Source organism: Prionailurus bengalensis, chromosome C2 (genome assembly GCF_016509475.1).
Source record: "Prionailurus bengalensis isolate Pbe53 chromosome C2, Fcat_Pben_1.1_paternal_pri, whole genome shotgun sequence".
Lineage (NCBI taxonomy): Eukaryota > Metazoa > Chordata > Mammalia > Carnivora > Felidae > Prionailurus > Prionailurus bengalensis.
The window spans coordinates 54,885,755-54,898,231 of record NC_057350.1 but is presented as its reverse complement, the minus strand read 5'-3'; the positions used below and the strand labels follow the sequence as shown (position 1 = coordinate 54,898,231).

The 12,477-nt window shown below is 37.8% G+C and overlaps 1 protein-coding gene across 9 annotated transcripts in view; it reads right to left on the bottom strand.

Annotated features, from left to right (window-relative positions):
- Positions 1 to 12,477, bottom strand: part of BBX (BBX high mobility group box domain containing) — a 287,506-nt gene that overhangs the window by 147,656 nt on the left and 127,373 nt on the right. For 2 of the 9 annotated variants that reach the window (XM_043594060.1, XM_043594059.1), the window contains one exon: positions 9,898 to 10,015. The exons of the other annotated variants lie outside the window; for them this stretch is intronic. The gene's annotated coding sequence lies outside the window, so the exon portion shown is untranslated. The remainder of the gene's footprint in view (positions 1 to 9,897; positions 10,016 to 12,477) is intronic. 9 annotated transcript variants of the gene reach the window in all.

Below are 12,477 nucleotides of genomic sequence, written 5' to 3'. Positions count from 1 at the left end.
AATGTGTGAATAGTTTTATACCACTGCACTCAATTTTACAGTTCCTAAAAGTGTTTTGGGACATCATTCTCCATATGCTTCTGGCTATGTCCATTTCATTCTTTGGACTGATTTTCTTTGGGAAACTAAAAGAGTTCATTGCTTTTCGCCAAACACCACACACACGGAAAATTACTTTTTTTTTTCATATTGTGAACAATATTGAGATGTATCCCTTGTCAGGCCAATCCTCAGATGACGATTCATCTTCCTCTGAGGATCAAGGAAATAAGTTAAAGGAAATGGTAGGTATATTATCATTTACTCTTATTAGCAGTCTCAGTAGTGTTTAGACTCAAATCTCTCCAAATTGCAATGTAAGATTACACTACATGTAGATTTTAAGACTTCAAGTTACAGACAGAAGTTTTTATTACAGCAGCCAAAATCGAATCTGAATGCTTATTTTTATTTCTTTACACTACCCAAATCAAATAACTTTTGTTGGGCAACAGCAGACATTCAGCTGAGTCAATGAACATATTTCAGACAGCTGCTTCCTATTTGTGAACCTAAAACTATTTTTGCTTTAAGAAAATGCAGGTTATACGAAGAGAAATAAGAATCAGGATTCAAATAAACAAAAAAAAACCCCCAAAAAACAAAAAAAACCTCCCAGAAGCCCTCACTTTTTATTTTTAGCACAGTTCGAGGATAAAACAGTAACTTAAAATATGTATATAATCTCATTTAGCCAAAACAAAACTAATAGATGTTCCTCAACCACATTTTGGGAAATTAGCATAAAGTAACAAATTATAAAAACAAGCTAACATCAATTTAACAAAAACTCTCAGATGGGGCGCCTGGGTGGCTCAGTCGGTTGAGCATTTAACTTCGGCTCAGGTCATGAACTCACGTTTCATGAGTACGAGCCCTGAGTCAGGCTGTGTGCTGACAGCTCGGAGCCTGGAGCCTGCTTCGGATTCTGTGTCTCCATCTCCCTCTGCCCCTCCCCTGCTCACACTCTGTCTCTCTCTTTCTCAAAAATAAAAATTTAAAAAAAATTAATAAAATAAAATAACCTCTCGGAAAATGTTAGGCAGGAGGCAGAAAGATTGTTGGTGTTGACAGTGGGCAATTCATTGGCTGTCAGTACCTACAATTCTTCAAATCTCCAACCTCATCCACATAGTATATCTTAAACCATAAAACAGTTATTAATCACTAGAGTGATGACTCCAAGATCATCCTCTCATTAAAAAATAAACTTCCACTCGGGTCACCTTGGTGGCTCAGCCAGTTAAAAGCATCTGAGCCTTCGTTTTGGCTCAGATCATGATCTCAGTTACTGAGTTCAAGCCCCGCACTGGACTCTGCACTGACAGCACGGAGCCTGCTTTGGATTCTCTCTCTCCTTCTCTCTCTGCCCCTCCTGTGCTTGGCCAGTTAAAAGCGTCTGAGCCTTCGTTTTGGCTCAGATCATGATCTCAGTTACTGAGTTCAAGCCCCGCACTGGACTCTGCACTGACAGCACGGAGCCTGCTTTGGATTCTCTCTCTCCTTCTCTCTCTGCCCCTCCTGTGCTTGCTCGCTCTCTCTCTCTCTCTCTCTCTCTCTCTCAAAATAAATAAACTTTAAAGAAAAAATAAACTTCAGTCTACTATTAACAGGAAATTCAGTTGTGTACTAACATTTCTGCAATGATCTACAGATATTAAAAATTTTCTAGTTAACTTTCATTGCAAACAAATTAAATTAACCACAATTCTTTTCCTAAATATTCCAGTTTATCCTATAATTTTTATTCTAGGAAAGTGGGACACTGATTTCATTTCTTGTAGACTAAAATTACTATTTGGTAGGAAATATAATCTCTTGCTACTTGTTCTTCATTGGTATAAAACATAATATGGACCCAAGTTTTGTCAACTGACATTTTTCTCTAAATTATCAGAGTAGAGGGGCGCCTGGGTGGCTCAGTCAGTTAAGCGTCCGACTTCAGCTCAGGTCATGATCTCACAGCTCGTGAGTTCAAGCCCCACGTTGGGCTCTGTGCTGACAGCTCAGAGGCTGGAGCCTGCTTTAGATTCTGTGTGTGTGTCTCTCTCTGCCCCTCTCCCACTTACACTCTGTCTCTCAAAATAAACATTAAAAAAATTATTTTAATAAAAATTAAAAAAAAAATCAGGGCGCCTGGGTGGCTCAGTCGGTTAAGCATCAGACTTCGGCTCAGGTCATGATCTCACAGTCTGTGAGTTCGAGCCCCATGTGGGGCTCTGGGCTGATGGCTTGGAGACTGGAGCCTGCTTTGGATTCTGTATCTCCCTCTTTCTCTGCCCCTCCCCTGCTCACACTGTCTCTCTCTCTCTCAAAAATAAACAAACATTAAAAAATAAATAAATAAAACAAAATAAAATAAAGTGAAATAAATTATCAGGAAAGAGAATTTTCCTACAGGCTGTGAGAGAGACATAGCTGAGCCAAATATATAATAATATCTGTATCAAACTCAAACTCCAGTGTATTGACATACAATTATGTATATAAGAATATGCATGAATAGAGTCCTAATTTGGATCCATCTAATAATTCCAAATAAAGGATAAAAATCAAATCAGGGATAAAACATTCATCTGTTCTCTATTTCCATGCTTCGTGAGCTAGAGCAAAGAGTATTAGTGGCCGGATAGGCCTGGCCATGGATTTTTACCACTACTTGCTGTCTAATTCAAGGGCGTCTGTTCATTCATCTATAAAAGGAGGCTAGTACCTACTTCCTAGGATGGAAGAATAGACACAGATAATACGGGAAACCCCTTCAGAGTGCCTCACACATGCTGTAAATAAAATATATTTTACATATACTTAGTAAATATTAAAAAAAAAATAAATGAATGTATTTTCTTCCTTCTTTAAGTCCTGTGGTACCACCTCACCCCCAAGAGATGATTACAGTAGCTTCTAAATGATAATCCCCATTTCCAAACTAATCTCTATCAGTAGATTTATTCATAATCATGCTTTGAGCCTCTCACTCTCTGGATCCAGACTCTTCAATGGCACTTCATAGTCTACTCTCAGAATGTAATTGTTTAGGTTGGCACTGACATCTTTTTTGCCCTCTCCCTGCCTCTCCTCACTCTCTCTCTTCAGCACAGACACACACAAAGACACACATACACACAGAGACACATGCAAAATCTGGCTCCAAACTTCCTTTGCCTTCTCTATGTCCTGTAAGATGCATTCAGGGCCCAGCTACTGGCATTTGGGTACTTCTTTGCATCTCATTGCTTGCCCAGAGCACCTTATTTAAAATGCTCCTTCTCTCTCCCTCTCCATGATCCTGGGCAGAATAATACCTACTTCCTCCAAATTTCTTAATTTCCTACAGCATGAACCATAACTTTCTAGTGACCCTCTTCTATTAGTGTCTCAAATGATTGTAGTAAATCCATGACTCTTGAGCTCTTACTGTTTTAACCTCCACTCCAGACACTTCCACATCATCATCAATCATCAGTAACCTGTTAATTATAGACAATTAGTCTTCAATATAAAATCTACTGAAAATCAGATTTAAATCCTATAACTGGTCCACAGTTCATCCTCCCTGTAACTATAAACTCTCACTGAAAATGAGGGGGTGAGAAAGGGTAGGCATCCCTTATTGGTCTTTGAAGTTCCAGAAAAATGTACAGGAATAAATAGGAGAAAACAATCCATCACGATTTCACCATCCTTACTAACAACTAAGAGAAAAGAGCCAGAACCCTTTAATGAGAAGGGTCTTTGAGATCATTTAAATGCAAATAATTACCAACAAATCAACAAAATCTCTGGCACAGTTTTAGAAGTTTGAAGCAAAAAGAAACGTACTCAAATCGATCCTTGAGTAAGCTCCAGTAAGAGAAGAAAGGCGTCTTCATGAGCTTTAATCCGGCGAGAACAGCTGACTGGGAGGGAGACTCCATTTAGCGAAAATCAGACCCACTCCTCCTGGGTGTGGAGATCTACCTCTCTGACTCAAGAGGTCCCAAGCACCACCTTCTCTAGGTCCCTAGTGGTTCTTAGTAATTGGCAGGTTATTAATTGATGAACACACAATACAGGGCAGCTTGAGACTCACAGAAAGTAACACTGCCATCTGACCAGTGTTAAGGGTTAAGTAACAGCAAATAACTATAAATGGATGAAAAGAGCAGCCAAGATTCCTCTAAGCTCAAAACAAACCTTAACCTAAGGGCAATGATGCCATCATTCAAATGAGACAAGGTGCTTGGCTAGCACAGGGAAAGGGAGTGAAGTGTCCACTGGCTAAGCAGAAAAGAAACATACAGATTTTGAGTAAGATTTGGTGGGACAAATACACACAAAAGAAAACCACATTTAGTGATCTTTAACAACACTATGATGTCAGGTGAGCTTCCCGGAGGAGTCCTGATTCCTCAAGGCAAGAAGAAACAAAAAAAGTGCAGGTGCTCCACTTCCTTCTCCACTATTTTTACAAAAAAAAAAACTTGGTGATTTATTTTTCGGGTTTAATAAAACCTAGTAACCCTTTAGAAATGTGAATTTTGCAACTAAGATAACGAATGGTAATATACTGGGAAATTAACTTCGGGAAAACAGACCACCTCTGCTTCCTCAAAATTACAGACCCATCTGAACATTTCACTGTTTTGTTAGCCAGATATAAACTACCAGGCAAAATGAATATTGTTATTCCAGCAACACCTACATTTGAGTGAAGTTATTCAAAACTATTTTTAAAGTTGATATTTTGTATAATTACATGTTTAATTACACAAAGCCCAACTTTGAGCTTACTTTTACATGAATTACTAACTTTGCTGTATAACAGATAAAACACAACAGTAAAACTTAAATATTTAGTTTAAAGTTTATTCTTAATGCAGCATCTAAAAATGCCTCTTTCAAGTTAAGCCCATTCAATGCAAAATCTGTAGTAAATGTACTTCCTAGCTTCTGAAGGGAAATTTTATATCAGATGTTTATATGTATTTATACACTTTTTACTGTACTAAAGGACAATCCATTATTAACACAATAGTGTATTATTAGTATTTGCTGGAACTTAATTATTAGAGAATATACAGTTTTCTTTCAAGTGATACTAAAGTAAAACAAGAATACTGAATGAGTACTGTAGGTTTCCTGAAGCACTTTCAAGCCTGTCTAAATTAATAAAATACTAAGTGAATTAGTATTACAAAAGAGACTTTTATAACTGATCATTTAAAATATTAATGTGAATACTTAATAGGTCAAACCTTTTACATTAATCAAAGACACAATTTAAGACTAGTTTAGAATGAGTATTCTCCTATCAGTAAAGTCTTCACGTCAGGTAATTTCTCCCATTTTTCCCTTATAAGCATAAAAGGATGTTTCCTTACATTCCTGAGGAACAAAACATAATCTGTTCCTCTAGAGATAGGATGGTATTAACTGCTTCTTTTGAGAATAGGACATCTGGCATAATATGTTTTTGTAGAGTTTTGTCAAGTAAGCAGTTAGGAGGGGTGAATTATCACAGATAGTCTGGCTTCTTGTTTTTCATGGCTGGAGAGCCCAGTAAATCTCGAATCTTTTATGTGTATGGAGGCTGGAGGCAGGTGGTTAACCACTGGGCTCTCAGTAATAAGTAATTTAACATTAAAAAAAAAAAACACCCTACAAAGATTTTCTAAATTCCAAATCTGATTTCTAATTATGTTAATGCTGTTAAAAGTAAATCCTTCATTGAAGAAGTTTCCTCCTTTCTCCTTTCTTTTTCTTTCTTTCTTTCTTTCTTTCTTTCTTTCTTTCTTTCTTTCTTTCTTTCTTTCTTTTTTTTTGGTTAGACAATTCTTCTCTGGCCTATTCTCTTCTTAAAATTTGCCAGAATTATGCGGGATTTTTCACAAAGCAGATTCATGACATTGTGGAACACATTATTTTGTGTTCCTGAATAAAAGTCAGAAGGAACCTGCTTAATTTTAGTTCATAGTCAAGCACACAGGTCCAAGACCAGAACCCTCAGGAGAGACTGGGCAATGTTTACTTACAATTTATAGAAAGCAAAGACAGAATTTGTGCCCTTCTCCATGTAGTCTGCTCTCTGGTGCCCCTGGCCTTTGATCCATGGAGTTCAGAGGCAGTCACAAAATGAAATCTGGACAAATAATACATTTAGAGTCCCTGCAAGAGCTATGGGAAGTCCGAGTGAAAGTAGTGAGGGGATGAGTTCAGGCCCTCACTTGCCATCTATGGGAAGTTGGGACATCCCTAGCAGAGAAGCCACAGGAGAAAGGAATGGACAACGCTTCTGCCAGCACCAGATGAATACACACTCACTGCCTCCAAGGAAAGGCCCAACAGTAAAAATCAACACTGACTCAAAAATGGTAACTGAACTATATGAGAAAAGACATGGGGTTAAGTTGTACAGCAAATAACAAAGGGTAGGACAAACTGCCCTGGACACAGTTTGGGGGTTGAAGGAAGGGGAGGAAGAGCAAGAGTGTGCAAAAGTCTAGGTTGTACACTGAACAATGCCTGGGCAGCCTGGTGAATGAACCTGGGAAGTCAAAGGCATTCAATATACTTTTACAAAGAATGATAAATGTAGTCTTTCTTTAGAACAAATCAACCCTAAATAACAAAGAGAGGAAAGGAAAGTTCGACATATGCCCCACCTGCTGTGGTTATGGGAGACAATAACTGCCAGGTTGCTGTGACACAGTCATGGGCCTAAAGCCCAGTAAGGTAGATGGATTCAGGCTTTGGTAGTAGTGCCTAGACATCCAGAGAGAAACTATTTTCCATTTCAATTGAAGAGAGAATACAAAATGCTGGAGTCAAAAGGAATCTTACAGATCACTGGTCTACCATTCTCATTTTTCCAAAAAACCAGAGTGAAACTCAAGGAAAAACAACTACTTATGGTCTAGAAAGCTACCCAAGGGCAGAACTGTTTTCAGTATGCATGATTTTTGCCCACTGCTTTTGGGGAAATTATTATTGCTAAGCAAGGAAAAGGCATTTCAGTGCTTTTCAGGCATTTACACCATTCCTTTCTTCATTCAATAAATATTTAATGAATAATAAACACTAGGCACTTGGCTAGATCCTGATACACTCCTGGAAAACCTCAGAAAATGAATGTGGCTGATAGAGCAACCAGTCTGACAACAGGCAAAATATGGAACTCAACCAACTAAAATTATAGACCACTAAGTGCAAAGTATAAGGTTGGAAGAACTATAATACGAAAACAGGAATGGAGTGGAGAAGTATAATCAGATACCAAAAGAACCACTGGCTGAGAAACACAGAAGTGGATGAGGGACAGAAAAGGGGAAAGAGTGGCCAATACAAGTAGAGCCAAGTCCCTGAGCTTTGGGGACTTTTGCAATGCAGAACCAAACAGGTTAAGTCACTGCAGCTTGCATACAGTCTCTGTGGGTCACTCTTTCTCTATCTCAACTCGAATTAAGGAAAAAAGAAATCAGTAAAAGATGTGTACGTTTATTTCTCTGCCCCAACTGTCTTCAGAAGTCAAGAACAGCTAACAATTTTCATTTAACGTAAGAGAACACAACACTATTATGATGTGGTTTTCTTGGGAGAATTACTTAGCTAGCAAACACACCCAGCTATTTCAGGGTGTCTGATTCAAGTGGGTTTGAGAGAAGGTACAAGTGGAAAACTGTGACAAATAAAAGCAGCTGCCGCGAAGGATAAAACTAATTAAGAAGGGAGGCTGGTGCCTGGGTGGCTCAGGCAGTTGAGCATACGACTCTTGATTGTGGCTCAGGTCATCATCTCACAGTTTGTGAGATTTGAGTCCTATGTTGGCTCCATGCAGACAGCACAGAGCCTGCTTGGGATTCTTTCTCTCCCTCTCTCTCTGTCCCTCCCCTACTCACATACACTCTCTCTCTTACCCTCTCAAAATAAATAAATAAACGAAAAAATAAAAAATAAAATGACCATCAAAAGAAAGTGGATAAATAAATTGTATTATTTTCTGACAATGAAATACAACTGTGATCATAAATGAATTACAAGTATAAGCAAGGAGGACTCAAACATGATGCTGGGCGGCAAAAATAGATGTTCCATCAGAAAACAGGATATTGTATTAATGATATAAAATTCAAAAACAAGGAAAACAATGTAGGGGATACGTAAATATGTGAAATAACTCTAAGGAAAAACAAGGAAGTAATAAAGTCAACATTCAGGACTGGGAGGGCAGGGGGAGGGGTGTGATCTTAAAGAGAAGTAATGGAATCCATCCAGGCCAGGAGCAGCTCTGTCTCCTAAGTTGGTAGTAGGTAGTACTCACCTATTCATGTTAATGTTATTGTCTGTATCTTCTCCCAATGTTATAAATATTCCCTGTATATATAGCATTTCTGAATACTATGGGGTTGCTTCTATTTTTTAAAAGGTCTCAGAAATAACACTATATTTAAGAAACTATTTTAGGGGCACCTGGGTGGCTCAGTCGTTTGAGCGTCCGACTTCGACTCAGGTCACGATCTCGCGGTCCCTGAGTTCGAGCCCCGCGTCAGCCTCTGGGCTGATGGCTCAGAGCCAGGAGCCCACTTCCGATTCTGTGTCTCCCTCTCTCTCTGCCCCTCCCCCGTTCATGCTCTGTCTTTCTCTGTCTCAAAAATAAACATAAACATTAAAAAAATTTTTTTTAAATAAAAAAAAAAGAAACTATTTTAAAGATGCTTTTTAAGTGTAAGTAACAAGAACCTAACATGCATTCAAGAATTTATAAAATTATTTAATTCACACAATAGCTCTGAGGTAAATATTTTCATCCTTAGCTTACATGTGAGGAAACTGGTATTCAGAGTTATGAAAACTGCCCAACATTACACAGCTAGCAGGGGTGGTATTCAAACCATATCCAGTTCTGAAAATCATGGTGTGTCTGTAGGTAAGACTGTCTAAAATATATGGGCAAAAATTAAATTTTAATACAAAAACAACTTGTTATAAGGGTTTACTGTTTTATTTCATCTTCATGTTTAAAATGCATCCCTAGAAGTGCCTAGGGTGGCTCAGTCGATTAAGGCTCCGATTCTTGATTTCGGCTCAGGTCATGATCCCAGGGTTGTGGGACTAAGCCCCGCATCAGGTTCCACACTGAGCGTGGAGCCTGCTTAAGATTTTCTCTGTCTCCCCCTCTGCCCTTCTCCCTTACTCACACTCTCTCTCTCAAAATAAAAAATAAATAAAAATTAAAATTAAAAATTAAATGCATCCCTAGATTCCATTCTAATGGCATGTACTCATTTTATGTCATAGGGTACCTCTTTATTATTTCATAGTCACAATTTAGCCTTAAACTCTATAAATTCTAAAGCTGGCAACAGATACCACTTATGTTTATGGGAAGTCTCAACTAGGCTGTACTTCTTTTCATAACTTGAATTTCTCTAAGAAGTTGAAGGCAAGTCAGCTGTTGGTAGGCTATAGCTTGGCACTCTTTATTTTACTACCCTCCCATCAGGAATTCACTCACAGGCAATCCAACAGGCTGGCCAAGCCTCACAGAAATTACTCACTTCCACCCTCTCTTCCTGTATCTTTCTTCCAATCCTACTTTAAACTCATGCAGGAAACCTGAATAGTACCACCTGGTTTTCTCTACTCCATCAACTCTGGGCCTGTGCAGCACACATACCACACCACTCAGCTATGCAATTATTTGTCAGCTTTTTATTTTGCTGTTTTCATTTGCATGTGTGTCTAGCCTGCAAGGACCACTTAGAAGAGATTACAGATTTATTTTTTCTCAGCTATGCCCTAACTCATTCTTCTTTGCCCAATGCATCACCGACTGTGCTCTGTAAACAGTAGTCACTTAGTAAATGCTGATTGACTTACTACGGTAGAACAACTCGCCTCTGGTATTTCTCAATATCCCAGTGAATCCTCCACATCTATAAACATGCTGGAGATGATACCAGGTACTGCTAGAGGCTTGGGGTCTTCCTGAGGGTGCCTGGGACAAGAAAAACACAGAGAGAGACCAAAGACAGTCAGGAGAAACACAGAGAGAGGAAACACGGAAACAAACAGAGCATGGTGTAAGAGGAGCGAAAGAGTCAAGAGTTACAGAGAAGCTAAGCAGCCAGAGACACTCGAGAGACAGGGAGGAAGTCAGCAATCTCACTTTGGATTGGAAACTACATTTTTGGTACTCTACAGTGTGTAATAAGTGCCCTCGTGTTACTACATTTATAAGATAATCATTTCAAAGTTATTTCTAAGGTTTTTCTGAGCTTACATCATTATCTATTAAAATTTGTCTTTACAGTCTCATCTTTGGAGACACACATACACAGACACAAACACCTAATCCTCAAAATGACCCAGCTGTAAATAATATATATATTTACTTTTTCCAATTCTCCAACTTAGAAAATGTTTACTCCAGAGGGCTAAAGTGACTTGTTTAAGGTCATAAGCAAGATGATAATTGGAGCCCCAATTCTTCTGATTCCAAAATCCAATGCGTTTTCTGATATCCCACGTTCTCTATTAGAAATGAATCCTGTATAGGGGTACCTGGGTGGCTCAGTCAGTTAGGCATCTGACTTTTGGTTTCAGCTCAGGTCATGATCTCGCAGTTTCATGAGTTCAAGCCCCATTTCAGGCTCTGTGCTGACTGCATGGAGCTTGCTTGGGATGTTCTCTCGCCCTCTCTTCTCTCTGCCCCTCTCCCGCTTACAATATCTCTATCTCTCTTGAAATAAATAAATAAACTTCAAAAAAAAAATAAATCCTGTATAAATCATATAAATCCAAACTACACATTCAAAATAAAGTTTTCTTTTGAGACACTGAACTACTCAGTTTACTCACTAGGACACTACCTCAGTGCTTCATTTATTTTAAAAATCTATCAGAAAAAGTAAGTCAAGATGAAACTATATCAGAATGATAGAAAATTTCAAACAAATTAAGTGAATGGCCACTTGATAAAATTTTAACATTTAAAAAAGAAGCTAGAGTTAGTTCATTGCTTTTATAACTTGGTAATTTCAAAGTCTTAATGATTCAACACATTTCAGCTGAAAGATCAAAAAATGCTCCATGTTTCAATGAATTCTTAGACTTAAATACTACTAAGCTTGTCTCAAACTTATTCTCTCATGTCTCAACTGAAGTCTATACTGCATGCAATTCGATTTCAGGGTACTATAGTAGAAATGATTTAGGGGCATCTGGGTGGCTCAGTTGGTTAAGTGTCCAACTTCGGCTCAGGTCATGATCTCATGGTTTGTGAATTCGAGCCCCGTGTCAGGCTCTGTGCTGACAGCTCAAGGGCCTGGATCCTGCTTTGGACTCTGTGTCTTTCTCTCTTTCTGCCCCTCCTCTACTCACGCTCTCTCTCTCTCTCAAAAATAAATAAACATTAAAAATGTTTTTTAATTAAAAAAAGAAATCACTTAATGCATTATTCTTTCTATTACTATTGCTTTAGTATTTTCTCTTGAGGGATACTTACACTCTTCTAAATAATCATTGCTTTTGAAAGCAATGTAATTGCCAGAAAGCTCCTCTGATACAAGGGTAAGCATGTTATTGGATTTCACAGCAAGACAAGATAATAAGAATACAAAGAAATTTCTATTTAATTCTGCATCAATATATTTTTCTAAGTTCAGCAATTTTTAAACCAGAAATTTTCAAATGAGGCCTATAATATAGTGCTGTTCTGCCCTCTAGTGACTGGCTAGGTTTTGCTGACTACATGCTTTTATTTATTTTTTAATTTGCTTTCTAAGCAATACTTACAATTTTTTAATACATATAACGGCTGCTTTTTCATAACATGGACAGTGAATAAAGAGTACTAGTCAATGTTTCAGATACAGCTTGTGCTTTGAACACAATGTAGGAAAGAGATACGATTTATTTTCATAGGGACGATACACCTAAGCATTGCCAACCAAAAAAACACAAAAACAAAAACCACACAAACATTAATATAATCTATTCCAGTCCTTATTCAGATTTTTATGTAATTTATTTAGAAAAGTCAGAAAATTATACTCCTGTCAGAAACTTCACAAATTTCATAACTATAAATCCCAAATTGGTTAATTTCATTATTTGGGAGACTGAGATATCAACGTGAGTAGTACTACATACACCACACATAGATGAACAATTTTCTACTAATTATAATGGGGCAAAAATATGCTGAAGAAAAAACTATACTGAACATCATTTACCCTTCATTGTTCAAGTGGCACTTTAGGATTTTCCTGAATTTCAGTGTTGTCATTAGGAAACTATCACTTTACATGGAAACATTAATCAAGGATCCAGGTAAGACAGAGTTATACAGACTCTGTATTCTCAATTCACCCAAATATTTCAATGAAAGTAGGTATTTTTCCCTCTTAGATTCTCTTGCCATAAACTGCTTACAAAGAAATGATGCATTTCTAGAAC